General features: G+C 34.2%; 1 long non-coding RNA gene across 1 annotated transcript; it reads right to left on the bottom strand.

Moving 5' to 3' along the window:
- Positions 1–18,783: 18,783 nt before the first annotated feature.
- Positions 18,784–20,271, bottom strand: LOC142223146 (uncharacterized). The gene is made up of 3 exons (XR_012718603.1): positions 19,451–20,271; positions 19,113–19,354; positions 18,784–19,045 (listed from the first exon to the last, which is right to left on the bottom strand). It is a non-coding gene; the product is annotated as an uncharacterized LOC142223146 (long non-coding RNA).
- Positions 20,272–27,108: the final 6,837 nt, after the last annotated feature.

Below are 27,108 nucleotides of genomic sequence, written 5' to 3'. Positions count from 1 at the left end.
TAAAAAGTTATCAAGCTCTTAACAAATCACCCTTTAGAAACCGCAGTTTTTACTCAATTTAACTGAAATTGGAAATCTAGAGGTATTGTAGGACCACAAATACATGTGCCAAAAAATTGTGAGTATCGGTCCATGTTTTTGGTATGATCCCCATATAAAACGACCTCCCGAGTTGAGGTCTTGGGCTTATAGAAACCGTAGTTTTTATCCAATTTGTCTGAAATTGGAAATCTAGAGGTATTTTAGGACCATAAAGAGGTGTGCCGAAAATGGTGAGTATCGGTCCATATTTTGGTATAGCCCCCATATAGACCGATTTCCCGTTTTACTTCTTGCGCTTCTAGAATCCGAAGTTTTTATCCTATTTGCCTGAAATTGGAAATCTAGAGTTATTTTCGGGTCATAAAGAGGTGTGCCGAAAACGGTGAGTATCGGTTCATATTTTAGTATAGCCCCCATAAGAACGATCTCCCGACTTAACTCCTTGAGTTTCTAGAAACCGTAGTTTTTATCTGATTTGCCTGAAATTGTAAATATTCTGGTATTTTAGGCTCACGAAAACGTGTATCGGATTAAGTTTTTATCGGTCCATTTGGTAATGCCTCCATATAGACCGACTTCACTTCTTGAGGGTGTAGAAGGCGCACTTATCATGAAAATTGCTTGAAACTCTATGTAAAATTTCCAGATTTTACTTCTACAGATTTAAGATTTCAAATCAAGACCTTATTTTATAATTTTCTTGCACACTTACAAGAGATGTTAACGATTCCTCTAAAACTCAAACAAAAATGGTTCTCGTAAATCCAGAATCTGATATAGTCCTCATAGGTGAAATCTTTAAATTTATCTTCGGGAAGTGTCCTCAAGTCCTCAAGCCCTCCTGAAATTTCAAAGGAAACCCTAATATTTGGTTCATGGTGGTGGGTATTTAAGATTCGGCCCGGCCGAACTTAGTGCTGTATATACTTGTTTCTGGCTGTTTTTAGCTATTTTTTGGGCAAATCAAGCGATTTTTGGCGAAACAATTCTGACAACACTGGGTGAAAGTAACATTTCACTAACTTCTCGGACGAAAAAATCTGTTTTTCATATGATTCGGTGTAAAAATTATATGCTTGTAACTCCCCCAACTTTATTTTCAAAGACAAATATTTATTAAAAACAAAATGTTTTCGGTCTCACAAGGCTTCTTGTTGTGAATAACATTGACAGCATAAATAGATAGTTATATTCCTCGATTCGTGGCATTACAGCAAGACTGTTCACACAATATTTACAATGAAACCAAAAGTGTTTGAAACATTACAGCCCTCAGTGAAACCAAATTTAAGCATATTTTAGAAACAATTTATTATTAACAAATAAAATAAAATAAAAACAAGTATATACGGCAGTAACTTCGGCCAGACCGATATGAACACCATGGATTGCGTAGAAACTTCTACTAAAGACTGTCATTCAAAATCGAATTACTTGGGTTGTGGTAATACTTACCGATGGCAAGGTATCTTAAAACTTCTTAACATCGTCTTCAATTTGTAAGTTAATCCATACGTGGTATAAATTAGCCAAAAAAAGCAGATTAAATACGTATATAATTCAGTTCTTGATCGGTATATATAGGAAAGTCTACAAATAATTACGAACCGATATGAACTTTTGCTCGGTAATTAGAAATCCAGAATGGAAATATAAGAGTTGCTTCATATGGGGACTATACACAATTATGAACCGATATGGACCAATGTTTGTATGAATGAGGATCGGTTTAGCTGGGGGCTATATATCGATATGGAACATGTTTGGCATGGTTGCACTGTTAGAAAAATATGTTTTTAATATGTTCCGATATAAAAACAATGTGTTTCGGGTAGAATTTTTTAAACACAATATATTTATGTTATATCTCGTATGCTTGTTTGTGTTTGTTTTATGCTGTTGTTGGTTGTTTTGATTCTATTTACGATACAGTGTGTATGAATTTCTGGAATATGTTGTTGGTATTTTTTGATAGTTGTTTTGCTGCAATAACGAGATCAGTAAGGGATCGTGTTTGTGGAGTTGTTATTTTTTTTCTTGCTGCTTTTGTTTTTCTTTACGTCCTTTTATGACTATTTGTGTCTTCGAGTTTTATTGCTGCATTCAGTTCTGTTGATGCATTTATGAAGTGCACACGTGGTTTTTATTGAAAATAAAAAAAATTATTGGTGTTCGTTTATGAAATACATTTATTTCGAAAAGCTTTAGAAACTGAGCAGTGAATGTCGTGATGTAAAGAAAGAAAAAAAAACTTTATGTTGATAAAAAAAATATAGAACTAAAAAACAAATCACCGATTAAGGAACAGTATAACAGGTTGGCTGATAAGTCCCCGGTCTGACACATAGATGGCGTCGCTAGTATTAAATGCATATTATTTTTATACAGTACTAATCTTCAAATGATTCGTGTCAAAATTTGACGTCTGTAAGTCAATTAGTTTGTGAGATAGACCGTCTTTTGTGAAGCAACTTTTGTTATTGTGAAAAAAATGGAAAAAAGGAATTTCGTGTTTTGATAAAATACTGTTTTCTGAAGGGAAAAAATACGGTGGAAGCAAAAACTTGGCTTGGTAATGAGTTTCCGGACTCTGCCCCAGGGAAATCAACAATAATTGATTGGTACCAAAAACAACAACGTGTTGATGATTCTGAGCGGTGTTTGCAGCTGTTAACTCGTAATACACCCGAGTTTTTCCGACAATGGATGAAACATGGCTCCATAACTACACTCCTGAGTCCAATCGGCTGAGTGGACAGCGACCGGTGAACCGTCTCCGAAGCGTGGAAAGACCCAAAAGCCCGCTGGCAAAGTAATGGCCTCTGTTTTTTGGGATGCCCATGGAATAACAGTGACTATTATATGGCGTTATTGGAGCGTTTGAAGGTCGAAATCGCGGCAAAACGGCCCCTTTTGAAGAAGAAAAAAGTGTTGTTCCACCAAGACAAAGCACCGTGCCACAAGTCATTGAGAACGATGGCAAAAATGCATGAATTGGGCTTCGAATTGCTTCCCCACCCACCGTATTCTCCAGATCTGGCCCCCAGCGACTTTTTCTTGTTCTCAGACCTCAAAAGGATGCTCGCAGGGAAAAATTTGGCTGCAATGAAGAGGTGATCGCCGAAACTGCGGCCTATTTTGAGGCAAAACCGAAGGAGTACTACCAAAATTGTATCAAAAAATTGGAAGGTCGCTCTTGAAGGGAACTATGTTGAATAAAAAAACGAATTTTGGTTAATCGTTTAAAATTATTGTTGATTTTAAACTCATTTACATGAAAAAAAAAAATAAGACATCATCAGTGGTAATATTATTATATTTACACTACATCTGGATCACAGGTTGGAGATTAAACCAATTTTATACCCTAAACCACATGGTGGTCAGGGTATAATAACTTTTATCTGCTAAAAAAGATTAATTTTAGACCCCATAAAATATATACGGATCGACTCAGAATCACCTCCTGAGTCGATCTTGCCCGTGGTGACCATCCGTCCGTCTGTCCATGTATTTGTTGTTCGCAGGATTCCGGTAGCAATTATTAACCGATTTTAATGAGATTTGGTATATGGGTTTTTTTTGACACAAGGACGAACGCTATTGAATTTAAAAAAATCGGATCAAACTTAGATATAGCTCTCATATATACATATCGCCCGATTTCGACAAATGTGGTCACGTTGCGCTTTTTACAAACCGATCATCGTCAAAGTTGGCACAAAGTAATTTTTCGAATCACGCTTCAAGTCTGCAAAATTTTATCAAAATCGGTTCAGATTTGGATATAGCTCCCATATATATGTATCGACCGATTTTTCCAAAATTTGACCATAAAACCCCATATAACCCGATCTTACTCAAATTTAGCACACAATAACCTTTTGTGGTATCAACAAAAACTGCAAAATATAATCCAAATCGGTTCAGATTTAGATATAGCTCCCATATATATGTATCGCCCGATTTTAAAAAATTTACACTAATAACTCGTTTTTTGACCAAAGTAGTCTTATTTATTAACCGATCATACTCAAATTTAGCAAAAGGTAACCTTCTGTGGTATCAACCAATCCTACCAAAAATCATCCACATCGATTCAGATTTAGATATAGCTCCCATATATATGTGTATCGCCCGATTTTCCCAAATTTGGCCATAAAACTCTTATTTACTACCCGATCTTGTTCAAATTAAGCTAAAGGTAACCTTAGGTGGTATCAACCAAACCTGCCAATAATCATCCAAATCGGTACGGATTTAGATATAGCTCCCATATATATGTATCGCCCGAGCTAATATTACGCATTTCTGTTCAGATTGTGATAAAATTTCCATAAACATGTATCCCTTAATGTTCTTAAATATGGATATGCGGTTTATCTCCCACACCTATTCCAATGATAACCCACAAATGCTTATGTTTACTAATTCAGTAGGGGTGGTTTAGAGTATGATATAGTCGGCCCCGCCCGACTTTCTACTTTATTTACTTGTTTAATCTGTATTTTTTTATGTTACAGCAATTCCTAAAGTTGAGAACTAAGTTCAAATTTTAATATAACTTGATGGAGAATAGACCAAAGCAAATATTTTTTGTATAAAATTTATATTCTTTAAAATGCATTATTAAAGAAAAGTAATCGTGAAAAATGGCGATTTTAGCGGCTAAAATCGAACTTAATACCCACCTTACATACAAAATGGTATACTGACAAGTGTAAATTATGTCTAATTTTAAAATATTTTTTATTTCAAATATATTCTGAGAATAATTTCAAAAATGTCCCATTAGTCCATGGATATGATTCCAGTAATGTATCTACTGGGTGGATTTTTCAATGAGGTAAGTTTTCCTATAAACGGTATTTCGTCCGTTTTGAATAAAACCAAAATTTCAATTTATTAAAAATAATTATTTTCACTTGCAGGTAGACAGGCTGTAACTGTTTAATGCCAACTAAGCTGATATCCTTATAGGCTCTAGGAAATACTCTTGAAAACCGTAAGTTAAAAATCAATATGTACGACAGAATTTGATAAAATTTTTCTTATATGTTGTATAACTTTGCAATTTCAGATGCTTATAAGGCAAATCCGCTCAACAAAAATTAGCCAAATCGATGAAAGTGGACAACAATTCAATGAATATAGAAACTTATGCCACATATATGTTTCATGTGGATAGAAAACATGGAAATTGAAATTAATTAGTTTAGTACTTCTAACATAGAATATTACTCTTTTGAAGAAGCAATTACACGCACAGAAAAAACATGTTTGGACATGGTTGCCGCATCCATTTAATGCTTATTTAGAGTATGTAATTGTCGCGAAAACCATGTATTTTGTCTTTGTAAAAATAATTTTCGAGCGGAGAAAAATATATGTTGGTAATAAGCATTTAAATGGTTCTCAAATGCCGCAAACATGTTCTATTATTTAAATGATAGAATTTGAGACCATTATATGGTCAGGAAAATCATGTATCTGACCATTCAATTTTATGACTTTTTTGCAGAGAAAAAAATATTTTTATAGTTTACGTATAGACATGTCTACAACCATTACATGGCCATAAAGACCATGTACATTGTTTTCGTGACCATTTAATTTTTTAATTTTTTTGCAGCGACAAGAATTTTATAAAAACATTGAGCAGGTACACACGATTTTCATTTTGCGCGTCAGTCGTGTGTTGATTGTTTCTTGGAATGGACGGAGAATACGGAATTATTGTGATTTGTGTTAATTTATTTATTCAGAAATGGCACGTGGTTTTATGTGAATACAAAAAAGGAAAGTGTAATTGAAAAAAATATACCTGGTTTTTGTTCTGCATTTTGATATATGGTATAATTTATTTTTATTTGCAGTTACATGATGTCTGCGTTTGTACATTTGATGGGCACGAAGTAAATATGGAATGATTACTTATTGTTGAAATTGAACCAAACTAGAGTGTGTAAAAATATGTGATGTTTGCTTGCACGACATTATAAATACAAATAAACAATGAATTAGTTTATAAATAAATAAATAAAGTTGATTTTGTGTTTTCTTTTCTCAAGTGGCGTCCTTTTTTCGACGACGAAAAAAGTTTTTTTCATAAAAATCAAAACATTTTAGGTTGTGACCATGTTTTTTTAACTAGAAGAAAAACATTTTTGACGAATAACATAACATTTTAGATCGTGACCATTGTCTTTTAATGGAAACAAAATTCTTTTTATCAATATAATAACATTTTAGATGAGGACAATTGTATTTTTCTTCACTGAGCCAACATGGTTGCAGGTTAAAATGTTACATGGTCGCCGCAAAAATAGCTGCTATCATATTATTTTGCTCTTCGAATATGATTGTGGCAATCATGTTTCTTCTCTGCGTGTACTAACTACCGACAAGTAACTGCATCCAACGTACGAATAAAAATACACAGAAAAAAAATGTCCATAGTTAAACTAACGCTAAATTTAACTTATTTTTATTGTAAAACAATTATTTGTTAGTAGTTAAATTTTATTACTTTTTGCGACATTTTCCACAGCCCAATGAAATTTTCTTTTTTTTTAAGTATGTCTCAAATATTTTATGAACTAAACGTGAGTATAAAGTTCGATGACCGTACACATGAGTTCACTATGAACTAAAACAAATGAAAATTTCAGTACGATTCCCAAAAATAGTAAGAATGAACTACTGTATGGTTAAAATGGTCATGATTTGTCGCCAATGATTTTCTTCTTAACTTTTAGTTAATATTTTCTTCTATTAGAGGGTGTAATTTCGTGAACTGTAGTTAAAAAATACAACAGTGCATTAAATTTTCCTGGTTTTAAAGGGTGATACGGTCAAAATTTGGTCAATATAAACTTTACGTATTTCTTTCAATTTTGCATTTAAAAAACCTGAACACCCCTCATTTTGAAGGTGTGTGTGTGTAGAATGTTGCTCCTATTTTGGTTTTGGAATTCACTCTTCAGTTGTCAAAATGCCGTCCATCGCGAAAATCCGAGCTACTCGCACGCAAAGCTGGCAAAATCGCTAAAAGTTGCCAAATCAACCGTTACAAATGTAATTAAAGTGTTTGGGGAACGTTTGTCGACAGCCAGGAAGTCTGGATCGGGGGGAAATCGAAAATCGGAAGCCGCTGAGACGACAAAGAGAGTTGCCGGTAGTTTCAAGCAAAACCCTAGCCTCTCTCTCCGAGATGCCGCAAATAAGCTGGGTGTATCGTCTACAACCGTGCATCGAGCCAAAAAACGAGCCGGACTATCGACTTACAAGAAGGTAGTGACTCCAAATCGCGATGATAAACAAAATACGACGACCAAAGCGCGATCCCGGAGGCTGTACACGACGATGCTGACGAAGTTTGACTGCGTGGTAATGGACGACGAAACCTACGTCAAATCCGACTACAAGCAGCTTCCGGGACAGGAGTTTTATACGGCAAAAGGAAGGGGAAAGGTAGCAGATATTTGCAAGCACATAAAACTGTCAAAGTTCGCAAAGAAATATCTGGTTTGGCAAGCCATCTGTACCTGTGGCTTGAAAAGCAGCATTTTCATAGCTTCCGGGACTATCAACCAAGAAATTTACGTGAAAGAGTGTTTGAATAAACGTCTGCTGCCTTTCCTGAAGAAACACGGTTGTTCCGTACTGTTTTGGCCGGATTTGGCATCTTGCCATTACAGTAAAAAGGCCATGGAGTGGTACGCCGCCAACAACGTGCAGGTGGTTCCCAAGGACAAGAACCCTCCCAACACGCCAGAGCTCCGCCCAATTGAGAAATACTGGGCTATTGTCAAGCGGAACCTAAAGAAGACCATGAAATCTGCTAAGGACGAGGTGCAGTTCAAGGCAAACTGGCTTTCTGCGGCGAAGAAGGTGGACAAGGTGGGTGTACAAAATCTGATGGCAGGTGTCAAGCGTGAGGCCCGGCAATTCGGATTTGGAAAAGCGAAAGCCTAACTGAATACTTTTCCTGAATTTTATACTAATTGAACTTGAAAACGAAATTTAATTTGATTTTTTAAATAAACGATTTCACCGATTTACACGCGTTTTCCCTTGACCAAATTTTGACCGTATCACCCTTTAACAACGCTTTGTGGAAATCTCAAAATGTGTAGCAAAATTTAGTTCAATTTTCGTACGAGTTAGTTTATTCTTCCCATAAAACAGTTTACTTTTTTTCGGTGTATCATAAGCCATAGTTTTATATAATATAATAATAATTTTTTGAAATAAAGTACTGGTGGTTATAGAAAATTGACTTGTTTTGTACGAAAAATTTCTTAGCGGTATACAGGCTTGTTGTACCTTTGATTCATACACACAAAATTTTTTTTTTATTTCAATCACGAAAATCGCGGTTTCAATCATTTTTTTAATAGAAATGTCTTCAATCACGAAAATGATAGTATCAATCACCAAGTCTGATTGAAACCCAATTAAAAATTCAATTAAAAATTTAATTGACTTTTGTCACGGAATCAATTAATTGTGTGATTGAAGCAATTAAAAACGTTATTGATTTTTAACATAAAATTCAATCAACTATTTGATTCATTCAATTAAATAATTAATTGAAATTGGCTATAAATTTAAATCAAAAAATGTATATATAGCACTCCAAAAATCGTATTTAGTTTTATTTGAAATAAAAGAAAATATGTGTTTCTTATAAAACATATTTAATATTTTATTATTTTTTGAATTATGCAATAGACAAATAAATTTGGTTCTTGTCATTTGTGTTTTGTTCTAGCATAACTTACAAATACAATTACTATCCATAACAACTATAGGGTGAAAAAATAAATTATATAAATCATTATCTTCCTTATAATAATAACCATGTTAGCATGTTCCTTCTAATATGTAGATGCTTCTAGATTTCCAATAAATCAGCAGCCTGTAAGCTAAATTATTTTCTCTGAAAATAAACAGAATAATTCGAATTTAATTTTGTTCAATTAAAAGTTTTGTTAAACATTACCTGCATAGAATATCAAGTTCAATTCTTAGTTCCAGGTTGCAGATTTATAATCTTCTTTTGCAGTTGTAGTCTTTTAGCATAAAAAGGTGTAATAAGGAGCTCGGTAATTTAATTTTAGTAACAATTCGTTTCCAAAATTTCCACACATTGAAATCGTCTATTAAAATTTGAACCAATCAAATACAAAAGTAATGGGAAAGCAATGTAATATTTGGAATTATATTCATGATATTTTGCAAATTCTGGAAATAGAAAAAAATATAAATGGAAAATACATATTTTTATTATTTTCGGATATTTTCATATTTTTAAATCCAAAAGAAAGAATTTTTTTACCATTACATAATTCAGCTCATTAGTTTATATATCAGATATATTGCTCTCTATTTGGGTTCAAACTGAAAAAGGCAGGTAAAACAAAAATGCAATTTAATGCCAACGCTACTTCGCAACTTCAAGGTGAATCTTCCAACAAACCCATAACGCTCTTGGTTTTAAGAAAACTAGGAGTGAAAAAAATGTATAATTGTAAAAGATCAATACGGTACCCACCTTTTGATTGCAAACACATTCTTATATATTTGATAAAATGATGGAGTTGATGGGATTGATTGGCCAATTTCACGAAATAAAATTGGTCACTAAAAGAAATGAATAACAAATATATTATTTTAGTCCGTTTAATGTAAACAGGCTTCAATGGAAAACGGTATTTACATTTCACAATTGCTTACCTTCAATAAACGTAGATTGTTTTCCATTTTTACAATACCACAAAACACAAACACAGGTAATTTCGAATGTGTTCTCTCATATATTTTTTCAAACCTTTACCACGTGGCCATTTGTTGTTGCACACTTTATTTATTTCAACCCTTTGCTAAGATTTGTTGTTGCGTTCAAAATATTTATGCACACATTTTGAATACAGCAGACAGAATGTCACCTATCATGTTTTTCAATTTACGCGAAAAACAAAAACCCAACCGTTCGTTACGAGTTACGTCCACAGACTGATCTCTCCATCATACATCGTTGAATAAATACCCATTCTCTTTTCGCTATTTCCATTGCTCAAAATTATTCAATTTCAATCACAAAGGTGATTGGATCAATCACATGTGTAATAGGAAACGGAAAAATTTTCAATGACGTTTGTAATTGAAAATTATTTCTGAATTGATTAACAAATTGATTGAATCAATTAATATTTCAATTGGAAACGTAACAAATATCAATCATTTTTTAATTGGTTTTTATTCGGATTTGATTAAATAATTAATTGAATCAATTAACATATTAATTGAATCTGTTTCCAAATTCAATTAAGTGTTTAATTGAAAAAATTTTGGTGATAATTTTTGTGTGTACTTTTTTAAAAATCATACTGACAAACAGTTTATTTGAAACCAATTTCTTTATATAGGTTTCCCAAAAAATTGTTCATTTTTCCGGATAGCAGGAATATTTTGAATGATTGTAAGTACATTCTTCCCACAGCGTAGTAATAATGAACAAAAATACGATGCAATACATAGGTTAGGTTAGGTTAAAGTGGCAGCCCGATTAAATTTCAGGCTCACTTAGACTATTCAGTCCATTGTGATACCACATTTAACTAAAAGTACCTATTACATATGGGCACTTCTAGTCTTAACCACTGAACCTTCTCTATTATTAACTTTTGTGGAACCAACCAGATTGCTCCAAAAACATTAACAAACTGCTTAAGTTAACGTTTTCCAGGTCAGCCAGTAATCTAAAGCTATATGCTCCTAAAATTCGCTTACGCCTTACACAAAAAGCAGGACACTCACACAAGAGGTGTTTAATTGATTCCTTTTCCTCCACGTCATGACAGCTTATACAATAGTCATTATACTTCGCACCTATAGTTTTTGCAAATTCGCCTATCAGGCAGCGACCCGTTATAGCAGATATTAGGAGTGCTATCTGACGCCTTGAGAACACTAGCATATCTAGTGTGCGGTTTAAGTTTAAATGGGGCCATATTTGCTTGGTGTCGTTACAACCCTTGCAATTTTCCCATCGAATATTGGCCATCATAACAGCCTTCTCACGCAGTAAGTGGCCAGAGGCATACCAACAGATTCTAGTTCCCCTGGAATATGTAAGGTAGTTCCTAGCCTTGCTAACACATCTGCTTCACAGTTCCCCGGTATGTTCCTATGACCAGGCACCCATATTAGGTGAATATTGTACTGCTCAGCCATCTCGTTGAGAGATTTGCGGCAGTCTATGGCCGTTTTTGAGTTAAGGAACACAGAGTCCAAGGATTTTATTGCAGGTTGACTGTCTGAGTATATATTAATGCCAATATTTGTTGGAACATTACTTCTCAGCCAATTCACCACCTCTCTTATTGCCAATATTTCAGCCTGAAAAACACTACAGTGATTAGGTAATCTTTTCGCTATTCGAATTTCCAGATCTTTAGAATATACTCCGAACCCCACTTGTCCATTCAATTTGGAGCCATCAGTATAGAAATCTATATATCTTTTATTCCCCGGGGTCTGTGTACACCACGCCTCACTGTTGGGAATTAGAGTTTCAAACTTTTTGTCGAAAAGTGGTTTTGCCAGGGTGTAATCCACTACGTTAGGCACATCTGGCATTACTTTGAGGACCGAACTATGACCGTACATTTTTTCCGACCACAGCGATAGCTCGCGCAACCACACAGCCGTTGTTGCAGCTGACTGTTTGGCCAAAATGTCTAAAGGCAATAGATGCAGTATGACATTAAGGGAGTTTGTTCCTGTCTTGAATGCACCTGAGATACACAAGCACGCCATACGCTGAACTTTGTCTAAACTTGTCGGCTGGTGAAGTGCCGGCCACCAGACTACAACACCATATAGCATTATAGGTCTAACCACTGCCGTGTATAGCCAATGCACAATTTTTGGTTTTAGTTCCCACTTTTTCCCTATTGCCTTTTTGCATGAGTACAAAGCTACCGTGGCTTTTCTCGCCCTCTCTTCAATATTAAGCCTAAAATTCAGCTTCCTGTCCAAAATAACGCCAAGGTATTTTGCACACTCACCAAAGGGAATTTCAGTACCCCCTAAGGAAATGGGCCTAACCATGGGAGTTTTGCGATCTTTGCAGTACATGACTATTTCTGTCTTTGCTGGATTTACACCAAGACCATTATCTTTCGCCCATTTCTCAGTCATCCGGAGAGCTCTCTGATTGTGGATGGGAATTTTCCCCTGACTGCTAGCGCCACATCATCTGCGTATGCCACCACTTTTATCCTTTCTTTTTCTAGAGAAACCAGAAGGTTGTTTATAGCAACATTCCAAAGAAGAGGTGATAGAACTCCTCCTTGGGGAGTGCCTCTGTTCACATACCTTTGTATGTTTGCTTGCCCTAGTGTGGCTGAAATATGTCTCTTCATTAGAAGTTCGTCTAACAGCCTAAGAATACATGGATCAACATTCAGAGTTGTCAGTCCATTTAATATCGAGCTCGGATGGATATTATTGAACGCCCCTTCGATGTCTAGAAACGCCACGATTGTGTATTCTTTGACAGATAGTGAGCTTTCAATAAAGCTGACCAGTTCATGCAATGTGGTCTCAGTAGACCTGCCCTTCGAGTATGCATGCTGCCGTTTCGAGAGCAAACCTGAATCCACGGTAGTTCTAAGATACATGTCTATCATCCTCTCCAGGGTCTTAAGTAGGAATGAGGATAAGCTGATTGGTCGGAAATCCTTCGCACTCGAGTGAGAGGCTTTTCCTGCTTTAGGTATGAAGACGACTTTTGTTTCCCTCCACTTTTCTGGAATATATGCTAAGTTTACACATTGTTTATATATCACCGTCAACCAGGGGATAATTCTTCCAGCCACTGCCTGTAACTCCGCCGGAGTAATTCCATCAGGTCCGGGGGATTTGAATGGTCCAAAGCTATTTAAAGCCCATTTTATTCTAGATTCCGACACAATTTCCTCGATAGGAAATGATCGCTGAGCCTCTGTTACACCGCCGGAACATGGTTCAACCGTCTGATTTCCAGGGAAGTGTGTGTCCAAAAGTACCTCCAACGTCTCCTCACTGGACGTTGTCCAATTTCCCTCCGATGTTTTAATGAAACCTGGAGCGGTGTTAGTGGATGCTAGTACCTTCCGTAGTCTGGAAGCCTCTGACGTATTCTCAATTCTGCTACAGTAATCATCCCAAGAGTTTTGTTGAGACCTTCTCAGTTCTCGTTTATATTCTCTCAGATTCATCTTGTAAGTGTCCCAATCCTCCGGAGCTCTTGTGGACTTTGCTTTGTTAAAGAGCTTCCTGCAGGATTTCCTCATATTACTTAACTCCGTAGTCCACCATGGCGGCCGATTTTTTCCCCTTGGCTTTCCTCTAGGACATGCAGCTTTCAGTGAAATGTTGAAGGCCTTAGTAATCTGCTCCACTGCGTGTTCGATATCTTGCACAGTGCCCATATTTGTCTCCGGCACTTACGGTATCATCAAATTGAACGATTCCCTATACCTATTCCAATCAGCTTTCCTAACATTTGGCGGAAATATGGTCTTTGAAGTACGAACAGCCAATCTGAAACTGATGTAGCGATGATCTGAGAAGCTATGTTCCCTCAAAACTTGCCACTCAGATATCTTATCATTCAGTTCCGGAGAGGTCAACGTTACGTCCAAAACCTCTTGTCTGTTCCTGGTGACGAAGGTTGGTGCATCTCCCTTATTGCAAACTACCAGGTTAGTACGCAAAATAAACTCTATTAGCGACTCTCCCCTTGCATTAGTATCACTACTTCCCCAAATACTATGATGTGCATTTGCATCGCATCCCATAATGAGTTTTGTCTTTGTTTTTAGTGACTCCTCAACTAAGGTCTTAACGGCACAGGGTGGCATATCCCTATCATGTCCCATGTAGACCGAAGATACCCAATATTTGCATGTGGATATCTCTAGACTGGCTACGACAGTGTCTGCATTGCTCAATGAAGGAAGCAGAAACAAGTTTAGTTCGTTTTTAGCAATTATACATGCTCGATTTATATCGGTACCGGTATTATGCAAAAGTTTGAAACCCGGAGTGCTTAATTCACAGATCTTGTTCTTATATATGTATGGTTCTTGAATAAGAACTATATCTATGTCTCCTTTCATCAGGAGAACTTTTAAGGCAGCACAAGCGGCCTTACAATGGTGAAGATTTATCTGGAGGAACCGTAGAACCATCCAAATTTTCAACCACCGTCACATCAGCCGCTTCAATTGGGTCATCAAGGGCTTCCTCTTCACAGATCTCGGTGACTCTCGCAACAATCCGCGGTTCAGTTTTGGTGAGGCTTGAGCCTGTAGAAACTTCCCGCATATGATTTTCGCCATAGTCTGTAGGTTTTATGTCTCCTTCGGCTTCGCTAGGAGATTTTTTCACTGCTGACTCTACCGGAGGCTTGTCCGTTTCGGTATCCTTTGGCTGATCGCTTTTGTATACCTTCATATGGATATCATGAAAGCCATAACTTACGCGTCCTTGGGTCTGGGCTAGATGTGGCAGCGACTCTATGTTTAATATAAACACCGCATGTCGTCTTGGTCCATCCACCTCATCCAAACGACCAGCCTTCCAATCGGCGGTTGGAAGATCTGGGTTACATTCTTTTAGTCTCTCTAGTATTGACTCAGGATCAGGAGGGTTTGCCGGTATCCATGCATGTGCTCTAGGTTTAGCCGGTATGTCTTTTTTATCGACTAACTCCAAAGCGGCTCCTTCCCAAACTTCACCAATTAGCATCAATGCAGCTTTAAAGCAATCCATAGACCTCTGGTCTGCAAAAGCTATTAACTTATATTCATATATCTTATGAATTAGTTTATGCAATACATAAACTAATTCATAAGAAAATCATGAACTTATCTAGATGAAAACAAGTAAGGAAAGTCTAAAGTCGGGCGGGGATGACTATATTATACCCCGCACCACTTTGTAGATCTAAATTTTCGATACCATATCACATCCGTCAAATGTGTTGGGGGCTTTATATAAAGGTTTGTCCCAAATACATACATTTAAATATCACTCGATTTGGATAGAATTTGATAGACTTTTACGAAATCTATAGACTCAAAATTTAAGTTGGCTAATGTACTAGGGTGGAACACATTTTTAATAAAAAATATGGGAAACATTTAAATCTGAAGCAATTTTAAGGAAACTTCGCAAAAGTTTATTTACGATTTATCGCTCGATATATATGTATTAGAAGTTTAGGAAAATTAGAGTCATTTTTACAACTTTTCGACTAAGCAGTGGCGATTTTACAAGGAAAATCTTGGTATTTTTACCATTTTTGTCGAAATCAGAAAAACATATATATGGGAGCTATATCTAAATCTGAACCGAGTTCAACCAAATTTGGCACACATAGCAACAATGCTAATTCTACTCCCTGTGTAAAATTTCAACTAAATCGGAGTTAAAAATTGGCCTCTGTGGTCATATGAGTGTAAATCGGGTGAAAGCTATATATTGGAGCTATATCTAAATCTGAACCGATTTTAACCAAATTTGGCACGCATAGCTACAATGCTAATTCTACTCCCTGTGCAAAATTTCAACTAAATCGGAGCAAAAAATTGGTCTCTGTGGTCATTTGAGTGTAAATCGGACGAAAGCTATATATTGGAGCTATATCTAAATCTGAACCGATTTCAATAAAATTTGGCACGCATAACTACAATGCTAATTCTACTCCCTGTGCAAAATTTCATCTAAATCGGAGCAAAAAATTGGCCTCTGTGGTGATATGAGTGTAAATCGGGCGAAAGCTATATATGGGAGCTATATCTAAATCTGAACCGATTTCAACCAAATTTGGCACGCAATTTCACTCCCTGTGCAAAATTTCAGTATCGGTTCAGATTTGGAAGAAATCGGTTAAGATTTAGATATAGCTCTCATATATAGCTTTCGCCCGATTTACACTCATATCACCACAGAGGCCAATTTTTTGCTCCGATTTAGATGAAATTTTGCACAGGGAGTAGAATTAGCATTGTAGTTATGCGTGCCAAATTTTATTGAAATCGGTTCAGATTTAGATATAGCTCCCATATATATCTTTCGCACGATATGGACTAATGCGGTCCCAGAAGCCAGAGTTTTACCCCAATTTGGTTGAAATTTTGCACAGGGAGTAGAATTAGCTTTGTAGCTATGCGTGCCAGATTTGGTTGAAATCGGTTCAGATTTAGATATAGCTCCCAGGGAGTAGAATTAGCATTGTAGTTATGCGTGCCAAATTTGGTTAAAATCGGTTCAGATTTAGATATAGCTCCAATATATAGCTTTCGCCCGATTTACACTCATATGACCACAGAGGCCAATTTTTAACTCCGATTTAGTTGAAATTTTTACACAGGGAGTAGAATTAGCATTGTTGCTATGTGTGCCAAATTTGGTTGAAATCGGTTCAGATATAGCTCCCATATATATGTTTTTCTGATTTCGACAAAAATGGTAAAAATACCAACATTTTCCTTGTTAAATCGCCACTGTTTAGTCGAAAAGTTGTAAAAATGACTCCAATTTTCCTAAACTTCTAATACATATATATCGAGCGATAAATCATAAATAAACTTTTGCGAAGTTTCCTTAAAATTGCTTCAGATTTAAATGTTTCCCACTTTTTTAAATAACATTGTGTTCCACCCTGGTGCATTAGCCGACTTAAATTTTGAGTCTATAGATTTTGTAGAAGTCTATCAAATTCTGTCCAGATCGAGTGATATTTAAATGTATGTATTTGGGACAAACCTTTATATATAGCCACCAACACATTTGACGGATGTGATATGGTATCGAAAATTTGTATCTACAAATTGGTGTAGGGTATAATATAGTAGGCCCCGCCCGACTTTAGACTTTACTTACTTGTTTTCGGTATGGTATTTGCGTTTTAATGGCATGAAATCTGTTTGCTTCAGTCAATATTTTTTCAGTGTGCTATAAATAGGCTATGCATAAATTGAAAGGAGTCCTACTTCATAGTTGAGTCAAATACTGTAAGCACTATATAATTTTCTCTTAAATTGCAACATGAGCGCCAACAACGAGGTTGGTATCACGCTGTGACGGGTTAGCTGACAAGGACATAATTTGACTTGAAACTTCTATGGGGGTTTGGCGTGGTGTATCGCAAACACAGATAAACCATCATTTCAACCAACGAAAAATTTAAGTTTGATTTTTTTGCATCCCTTTGTAGTGCACAACGGAGATGGAATTCCGCAAAAGGACACGAACGTACCTTTCAGTGAGATTAATTGAACAAGGGACACGCTTTTTAAAACCATCTGCAGACTAAAGATGAAATCTCCCATTTCTATACCAAAAAATCACTGTACGAGTAATAGTTGGTAGAATATTTCTCAATGTAAATTTTTAGTTCACATGTAATTAAATTTATGGACATTTTTGTCAAAAATGGGTTGATAACATTTCATGAAGGTTTTGTTAATTTTAAGTTAAACTTTTCATCGTTATTAAACTGATGTGCCTTTACGAATATTGTTCTTAGAGTAAATTGTCAGCAGATGCGATGAACTAATGCGTAGAACAGAGATCTTTCTCGGCAAACTGCACGGACGAAAAAGACTGTTTTTCATATGTTTGGGTGTAAAAATTACATGTTTGGAAGTCAAATTTTTAAACACAATATTTTTAAGTGCAAGCATATAATGTTCATAAACTAGCATAACATATTTGGGACATATATGTTAATATGTTAGAACATATTATGTATGCTTGAATGCAAACATATATTAATTTAGAAATAGACTATAAACATATATGTGTTTAGAGAGACATAAAGTGTATGCTGGAAGTAAAATAATGAAAGTAACCAATTGGCGCCTTAAAAATATATATACACAAAGAAAATTCAATTAAAGATTGGAAAAATACTATGTGTGAATATAAATAAGTATAAATTTACAAATTTGGAGTAAAAATATATATGTTGTTACATGACTTCGCCAAAAATTGTATATGCTTAAGTAAAAATATTAAAATGAGTATTCGGAGAGAAAATTCATTCGGAACCAAGAGAAAAGACATTTGAAAAAAAGCATGAGTTTTGCTTATCATTTTCGCATTACGGGCACAATTTTTGTTTGTTTCGTCAAAACAAATCGGAACGTAGGAAGAGTAAGTCAAAATATTAAAACAATGGTAATTAAAGGGATCTACATAAAAACTAAAGAAAGGGCACTATACACTGAGAAAAAGCATTCCCGATTCCATAGATTGTGTCTCTACACACAAAAAATATTTTTTGATTTCAATCACGAAAATCGAGGATTCAATCATTTTTTTAATTGAAATGTCTTCAATCACGAAAATGATAGTATCAATCACCCATTTTGATTGAAAACCAACACGATTTTCAATTAAAAATTTAGTTGACTTTTGTCACGGAATCAATTAATTGTGTGATTGAATCAATTAAAAACGTGATTGATTTTTAACATAAAATTCAATCACAGTTTTAATTGAATCAATTAAAATTTTAATTAATTTCGGGACAAAAATCAATCAACTATTTGATTCATCCAATTAAATAATTAATTGAAATTGGCTATAAATTTCGATCAAAAAATTGATATATTGCGACCCCAAAATCGTATTTAGTTTTTTTTTTTATTCCTTTGAAATAAAAGAAAATATGTGTTTCTTATAAAACGTATTTAATATTTTATTATTTTTTGAATTATGCAATAGACAAATAAAGTTGGTTCTTGTCATTTGTGTTTTGTTCTAACAGAACTTACAAATACAATTAATATCCACAACAACTATAGGGTGAAAAAAAAATAAATTATATAAATCATTATCTTCCTTATAATAATAACCATGTTAGCATGTTCCTTCTAATATGTAGATGCGCCTAGATTTCCAATAAATCAACAGTCTGTAAGCTAAATTAGTTTTTCTGAAAGTAAACAGAATAATTCGAATTTAATTTTGTTCAATTAAAAGTTAATTTTGTTAAACATTACCTGCATAGAATATCAAGTTCAATTCTTAGTTCCAGGTTGCAGATTTATAATCTTCTTTTGCAGTTGTAGTCTTTTAGCATAAAAAGGTGTATTAAGGAGCACGGTAATTTAATTTTAGTAACAATTCCTTTCCAAAATTTCCACACATTAAAATCGTCTATTAAAATTTGAACCAATCAAAGACAAAAATAATGGGAAAGCAATGTAATATTTGGTATTATATTGATGATACTTTGCAAATTCTGGAAATAGAAAAAAAATATAAATGGAAAATACATATTTTTATTATTTTCGGATATTTTTCATATTTTTAAATCCAAAAGAAAGAACTTTTTTACCATTACATAATTCAGCTCATTAGTTTATATATCAGATATACTGCTTTCTATTTGGGTTCAAACTGAAAAAGGAAGGTAAAACAAAAATGCAATTTAATGCCAACGCCACTTCGCAACTTCAAGGTGAATCTTCCAACAAACCCATACCGCTCTTGGTTTTAAGAAAACTAGGAGTGAACTTTTTTACCATTACATAATCCAGCTCATTAGTTTATATATCAGATATACTGCTTTCTATTTGGGTTCAAACTGAAAAAGGAAGGTAAAACAAAAATGCAATTTAATGCCAACGCCACTTCGCAACTTCAAGGTGAATCTTCCAACAAACCCATACCGCTCTTGGTTTTAAGAAAACTAGGAGTGAAAAAAAATTATAATTTTAAAAGATCAATACGGTACCCACTTTTTATTGCAAACATATTCTTATATATTTGATAAAATGATGGAGTTGATGGGATTGATTGGTCAATTTCACGAAATAAAATTGGTCACTAAAAGAAATGAATAAAAAATATATTATTTTAGTCCATTTAATGTAAACAGGCTTCAATGGAAAGCGGTATTCACGTAGATTGTTTTCCATTTTTACAATACCACAAACACAGATAATTTCAAATGTGTTCTCTCATATATTTTTTTCAAACCTTTACCACGTGGCCGTTTGTTGTTGCACACTTTATTTATTTCAACCCTTTGCTATGATTTGTTGTTGCGTTCAAAATATTTATGCACACATTTTGAATGCAGCAGACAGAATGTCGCCAATCATGTTTTTCAATTTACGCGAAAAACAAAAACCCAACCGTTCGTTACGAGTTACTTCCACAGACTGATCTCTCCATCATACATTGTTGAATAAATACCCATTCTCTTGTTCTCTTTTCGCTCTTTCCATTGCTCAAAATTATTCAGTTTCAATCTCAAAGGTGATTGGACCAATCACATGTGTAATTGGAAACGGAAAAAATTTCAATCACGTTTGTAATTGAAAATTATTTCCGAATTGATTAACAAATTGATTGAATCAATTAATATTTTAATTGGAAACGTAACAAATATCAATAATTTTTTTAATTGGTTTTTATTCGGATTTGATTAAATAATTAATTGAATCAATTAACATATTAATTGAATCCTTTTCCAAATTCAATTAAGTGTTTAATTGAAAAAATGTTGGTGATAATTTTTTGTGTGTAGTTTAACAATTTTGGTATTGATTCCGAGCCAGTGAAGCGGAGAATTCAAGTAAGGATACTTTTAAGACACAATTCTATTTTAAATGTGGGTTTCGTGTATTTGACTCTATGAAGCACATTTTAATTTTTCGCTTTTTCTGATTTTTTCATATGCTATAAAAAGTCCGTTAAAAACAAGACATCCAGTAGAAATTATGCTATGTTTCATGTGAAAAAAACATCTTTAAAATAAAGTGTTGGAAACATGTCCTATTTTTTTAACGATTTTTGCTTTGTAGTCAAGATGCAAAAATGCAACAAATTCAAAGACAATTTCATTAGTTTTAAAGAATTTTTCTGAATTATTAAAGTCAAGTTGACCTTAGTTCAAAATTTTTTTCTTTCATGTTATGATACCCATTTTCAAGTCAAATCACTTAATTATAAGGACAACACGACTTCGTTGAAAGGTTTATCGACTTTTGAACATGGAAAAAATTAGAGAAATATGTCTTCTAAGTTAAGCAAAATTTGTATTCTTATTTTAATAACATGAACTCTTTGGCCTCACTACAATATTTTTTTCAGTGTACTCTTGTTAGACTTGTGACAGTAAAATGAAAACAGGGGGAAACAGTGAAAAATTAAACAGTAAGATCTATAAAAACAAAGATTAGTTCCTCTTTATTAATGAGTAGTCCAAGAGGAGTTGACGGATTCTTTCGAAAATAAAAGCGGGCATTGAGTTCGAGTTTTGCCGCTAAAATTATTTCTCATTTTAGCAGCAAAACTCGAATCGGTAAAATCAGAATAACATTATAACTTTTTCAGTAAGTTGTATTATAACATGGTGGGGAATGATCCAAAGTAACAATTGAATAAGTTTATTTTCTTTAAAATAAATTATTAAAGAAAAGTAAAAGGGTAAACATTGCCATTTTAACGCAATAATGCCAACCGGCCTTAAGAATTAAATTAAGTACAAAATTATTCGTTAATAAAAAGTCATATTTATTTGTATTTCTAAATTAATGGTGCGACATGCTAGCAAACAATTGTTCACACCAAAATAAATTTATGTGCTGGTTGTAAAATTACTGTTTAGAATTTAAATATAATGTGCTTTTGTAAGAGTTTTTGAATTTCTTCGAAAATTTCAAACTTGTATACAAAAGCCTTTTTATTTTTGCAATAAAAAAAAATAATATATGATTTGAACTCAGTCCATTTCGTTTATTTCAAACACTGTGACTTCTGACTTTAAGTCTTTTATAAGACACACTTTACAGTTTCGTAGTAAAAATTTAATATAGTAGTATGTAATGTTGAACACCTTTTCGGGATATTCCTAACGTATCTGGAATATACGTAAAAAAATATATGAAAAAAAACAAGTATATATGTACCCTCCATCATGGATTGCGTAGAAACTTCTTCTAAACACTGCCATCCACAATCGAATTACTTAAGTTGCGGTAACGCTTGCAAATGGCAAGGTAGTAGACATAAAAGTTTGACAAAATTTTCTACATAGATAAAATTTTAACAAAATTTTCTATAGAAATAAAATTTTCACAAAATTTTCTATAGAACTAAAAATGTTGACAAAATATTCTATAGAAAGAAAATTTTGACAAAAATTTCTACAGAAATAAAATTTTAACAAAATTTTCTATAGAAATAAACTTTTGACAAAATTTTCTATAGAAATAAAATCTTGGTAGATTATTTGTGGCTCGAGTGGCAACCATGATTATGAACCGAATAAAATTTGAACAAAATTTTCTATAGAAATAAAATTTTGAAAATGATGAAAATTTTATTATGAAACGAATAAAATTTTAACAACATTTTCTCTAGAAATAAAATTTTTACAAAATTTTCTATAGAAATAAAATTTTGACAAAATTTTCTATAGAAATAAAATTTTGACAAAATTTTCTATAGAAATAAAATTTTGGTAGATTATTTTTGGCTCTAGTGGCAACCATGATCATGAACCGATATGGACCAATTTTTGTGTGATTGGACCAATTTTGGTATGGTTGTTTGCGACCATATACTAACACCACGTTCCTAATTTGAACCGGATCGGATGAATTTTGCTCCTCCAAGAGGCTCCGGAGGTCAAATCTGGAGAACGTTTTATATGGGGGCTATATATAATTATGGACCGATATGGACCAATTCTGGCACGGTTGTTAAAGATCATATACTAACACCATGTTCCAAATTATAACCGGCTTGGATGAAATTTGCTTCTCTTGGAGACTTCGCAAGCCAAATCTGGGGATCGGTTTATATGGGGGCTATATATAATTATGAACCGATGTGGACCAATTTTTGCATGGTTGTTAGAGACTATATACCAACATAATTTACCAAATTTCAGCCGGATCGGATGAAATTTGCTTCTTTTGAGGCTCCGCAAGCCAAATCTGGGGATCGGTTTATATGGGGGTTATATATAATTATGGACCGATGTGGACCAATTTTTGCATGACTATTAGAGACCATATACCAATATCATGTACCAAATTTCAGCCGGATCGGATGAAATATGCTTCTCTTAGAGGCTCCGGAAGCCAAATCTGGGGATCGTTTTATATGGGGGCTATATATAATTATGGACCGATGTGGACCAATTTTTGCATGGTTGTTAGAGACAATATACCAACACCATGTACCAAATTTCAACCGGATCGGATGAAATTTGCTTCTCTTTTAGGCTCCGCAAGCCAAATTTGGGGATCGGTTTATATGGGGGCTATATATAATTATGGACCGATGTAGACCAATTTTTACTTGGTTGTTAGAGACCATATACCAACACCATGTACCAAATTTCAGCAGGATAGGATGAAATTTGGTTCTGTTTTAGGCTCCGCAAGCCAAATCTGGGAATCGGTTTATATGGGGGCTATATATAATTATGGACCGATGTGGACCAATTTTTGCATGGTAGTTAGAGACTATATACCAACATCATTTACCAAATTTCAGCCGGATCGGATGCAATTTGCTTCTTTTGAGGCTCCGCAAGCCAAATCTGGGGATCGGTTTATATGGGGGTTATATATAATTATGGACCGATGTGGACCAATTTTTGCATGATTGTTAGAGACCATATACCAACACCATGTACCAAATTTCAGCCGGATCGGATGAAATATGCTTCTCTTAGAGGCTCCGTAAGCCAAATCTGGGGATCGTTTTATCTGGGGGCTATATATAATTATGGACCGATGTGGACCAATTTTTGCATGGTTGTTAGAGACCATATACCAACACCATGTACCAAATTTCAGCCGGATCGGATGAAATTTGCTTCTCTTTTAGGCTCCGCAAGCCAAATCTGGGGATCGGTTTATATGGGGGCTATATATAATTATGGACCGATGTAGACCAATTTTTACATGGTTGTTAGAGACCATATACCAACACCATGTACCAAATTTCAGCCGGTTCGGATGAAATTTGCTTCTCTTAGAGGCCTCGCAAGCCAAATCTGGGGATCGGTTTATATGGGGGCTATATATAATTATAAACCGATGTGGACCAATTTTTGCATGGTTGTTAGAGACTATATACTAACATCATGTACCAAATTTCAGCCGGATCGGATAAAATATGCTTCTGTTAGAGGCTCCACAAGCCAAATCTGAGGGTCCCTTTATATGGGGGCTATACGTAAAAGTGGACCGATATGGCCCATTTTCAATACAATCCGACCTACATCGATAACAACTACTTGTGCCTAGTTTCAAGTCGATAGCTTGTTTCTTTCGGAAGTTATCGTGATTTCAACAGACGGACGGACGGACGGACGGACGGACATGCTTAGATCGACTCAGAATTTCACCACGACCCAGAATATATATACTTTATGGGGTCTTAGAGCAATATTTCGATGTGTTACAAACGGAATGACAAAGTTAATATACCCCCATCCTATGATGGAGGGTATAAAAATGTATGTAAATAATAATAAACATTCAAAGAAATTGGTCACAGCATTTTTCTGCTACACCAACTATAGATTACAAATAGTATATTTTGAATAATTTTGTTACAACACTTGAAAAATCTATTAATAAATAATAATAATAATAACTAGACAAGCAGAAAAAATCCTAATGGCTAAATAATGGTCAATATTACTACATTTTAGTTCATTTTGTAATGGAAAAGGGTTCACTGTATTTTCGATGTAGTTACCAAACTTTCGTTAACCTATCTACTATGTTGACCCAATGATCAACTTTTATCATTATATCCCGTCGAAGACTCATTTACCTTTAAAAGTAGAATTATTATTTTTATTTTTATATCCAACGTACCCTATCACACAATACAACAATTTTTTTCAGTGTATCTAATTAATATGGCCTTGTTATTTAGTCCTCCATTTCAAGTTAGATTTAAGCTATCATACAATTTTATGAAATCTGCTATCACGTTTTATATTCGAGTTGAGATAAAAGTATGACCAATATTTCACTGCCTGTTGTTCCGTACCAAATGTGCCCTACGACGAATAAGTGCGGGAACACTACAGTATGACAGAATTTCCATCCCTTGCTCTTGACAAGTTAAAAGTTTTACTAGAAAGACAGCCCTGATATATGAGCGGACGAACGGATGGTAAAAAGATAAGCAAACAGAGCAAAGTAAAAGTATTCCTGAGCATCGACCCGAAGGACGGGCTGAAACACATCAAAAATTTCATCGCATATCAGCTGCAGTGCTCGGTTTATGCAAAATCATACATACTTCCACAAGGGACCACCACTGACTGCCTCTACGAGCAAAGACAATCAAGCGTTATGCAAAATAGTAAAGTCAGTGAGTGAATATTTGGTTGTAACTACATGAGGAGATTTGGAGTACAGTGGAACCTCCAATATTAGCCATTAGTCAAATTTAGAAAAACTCCAATGCCGGAAATTTATTTCTGCTCATGATTTTGTTTCCGGAGGGCCCCGAAACGAAATCAAATGTTGTGCGTGAGTCACGAAAATAATATTTTCGTGAGTGTGCTTACGAAAATAATGCAGAATGTATTTATGTTACAATTATAGTGACAAAACAAAATTTCGCAAAACAATTTTCAATTAACGTCTTAATTAAGTCTTAAACAAGTATATATTGCCGTAAGTTCGGCCAGGCCGAATCTTATGTACCCTCCACCATGGATTGCGTAGGAACTTCTACTAAAGGCTGTCATCCACAATCGAATTACTTGGGTTGCGATAACACTTGCCGATGGCAAGGTATCGTAAAACTTTTTAACACTGTCTTCTAAATTGTAAGTTAGCCCATACGGGGTATATATTAAACAAAAAAAGGCCGATTAAATACGTATATAATCTAGTTTGACAAAATTTTCTATAGAAATAAAATTTTGACAAAATTTTCTATAGAAATAAAAATTTGACAAAATTTTCTATAGAAATAAAAACTTGACAAAATTTTCTATAGAAATAAAATGTTGACAAAATTTTCTATGGAAGTAAAATGTTGACAAAATTTTCTATAGCAATACAATTTTGACAAAAATTTCTATAGAAATAAAATGTTGACAAAATTTTGTATAGAAATGAAATTTTGACAAAATTTTGTATAGAAATAAAATGTTGACAAAATTTTCTACAGAAATAAATTTTTTACAAAATTTTCTATAGAAATAAAATTTTGACAAACATTTCTATAGAAATAAACTTTTGACAAAACTTTCTATAGAAATGAAATTTTAACAAAACTTGCTATAGAAATAAACTTTTGACAAAACTTTCTATAGAAATGAAATTTTAACAAAACTTGCTATAGTAATAAAATTTGACAAAATTTTCTATGGAAATAAAGTTTTGGTAGATTACAAAATTTTCTATAGAAATAAAATTTTGACAAAATTTTCTATGGAAATAAAATTTTGACAAACATTTGTATAGAAATAAACTTTTGACAAAACTTTCTATAGAAATGAAATTTTGACAATAGTAATAAAATTTGACAAAATTTTATATGGAAATAAAGTTTTGGTAGCTTATTTTTGGCGATATGGACCAATTTTTGTGTAATAAGTCATCGGCTATATATAACTAAAGACCGATATGGACCAATTTTTACATGGCTGTTAGAGGCCATATATTGACAAAATGTACCAAATTTCAACCGTATCGGATGACTTTTGCTCCTCCAAGAGGTTCCGGACGTCAAATCTGGGGACGGTTTATATGGGAACTATATATTGTATGGGAACTATATATAAATATGGACCAATTTTTGCATGGTTGTTAGAGACCATATACTAACACCATGTACCAAATTTCAACTGGATCGGATGAATTTTGCTCTTCCAAGAGGCTCCGGAGGTCAAATCTGGGGATCGGTTTATATGGGGGCTATATATAATTATGGACCGATATGGACCAATTTTTGCATGGTTATTAGAGGCCGTCAACTAACATCAGGTACCAAATT

This window comes from Haematobia irritans, chromosome 2 (genome assembly GCF_050003625.1).
Source record: "Haematobia irritans isolate KBUSLIRL chromosome 2, ASM5000362v1, whole genome shotgun sequence".
Taxonomy (NCBI): Eukaryota; Metazoa; Arthropoda; class Insecta; order Diptera; family Muscidae; genus Haematobia; species Haematobia irritans.
This window is presented reverse-complemented; position numbering and strand designations above follow the sequence as displayed.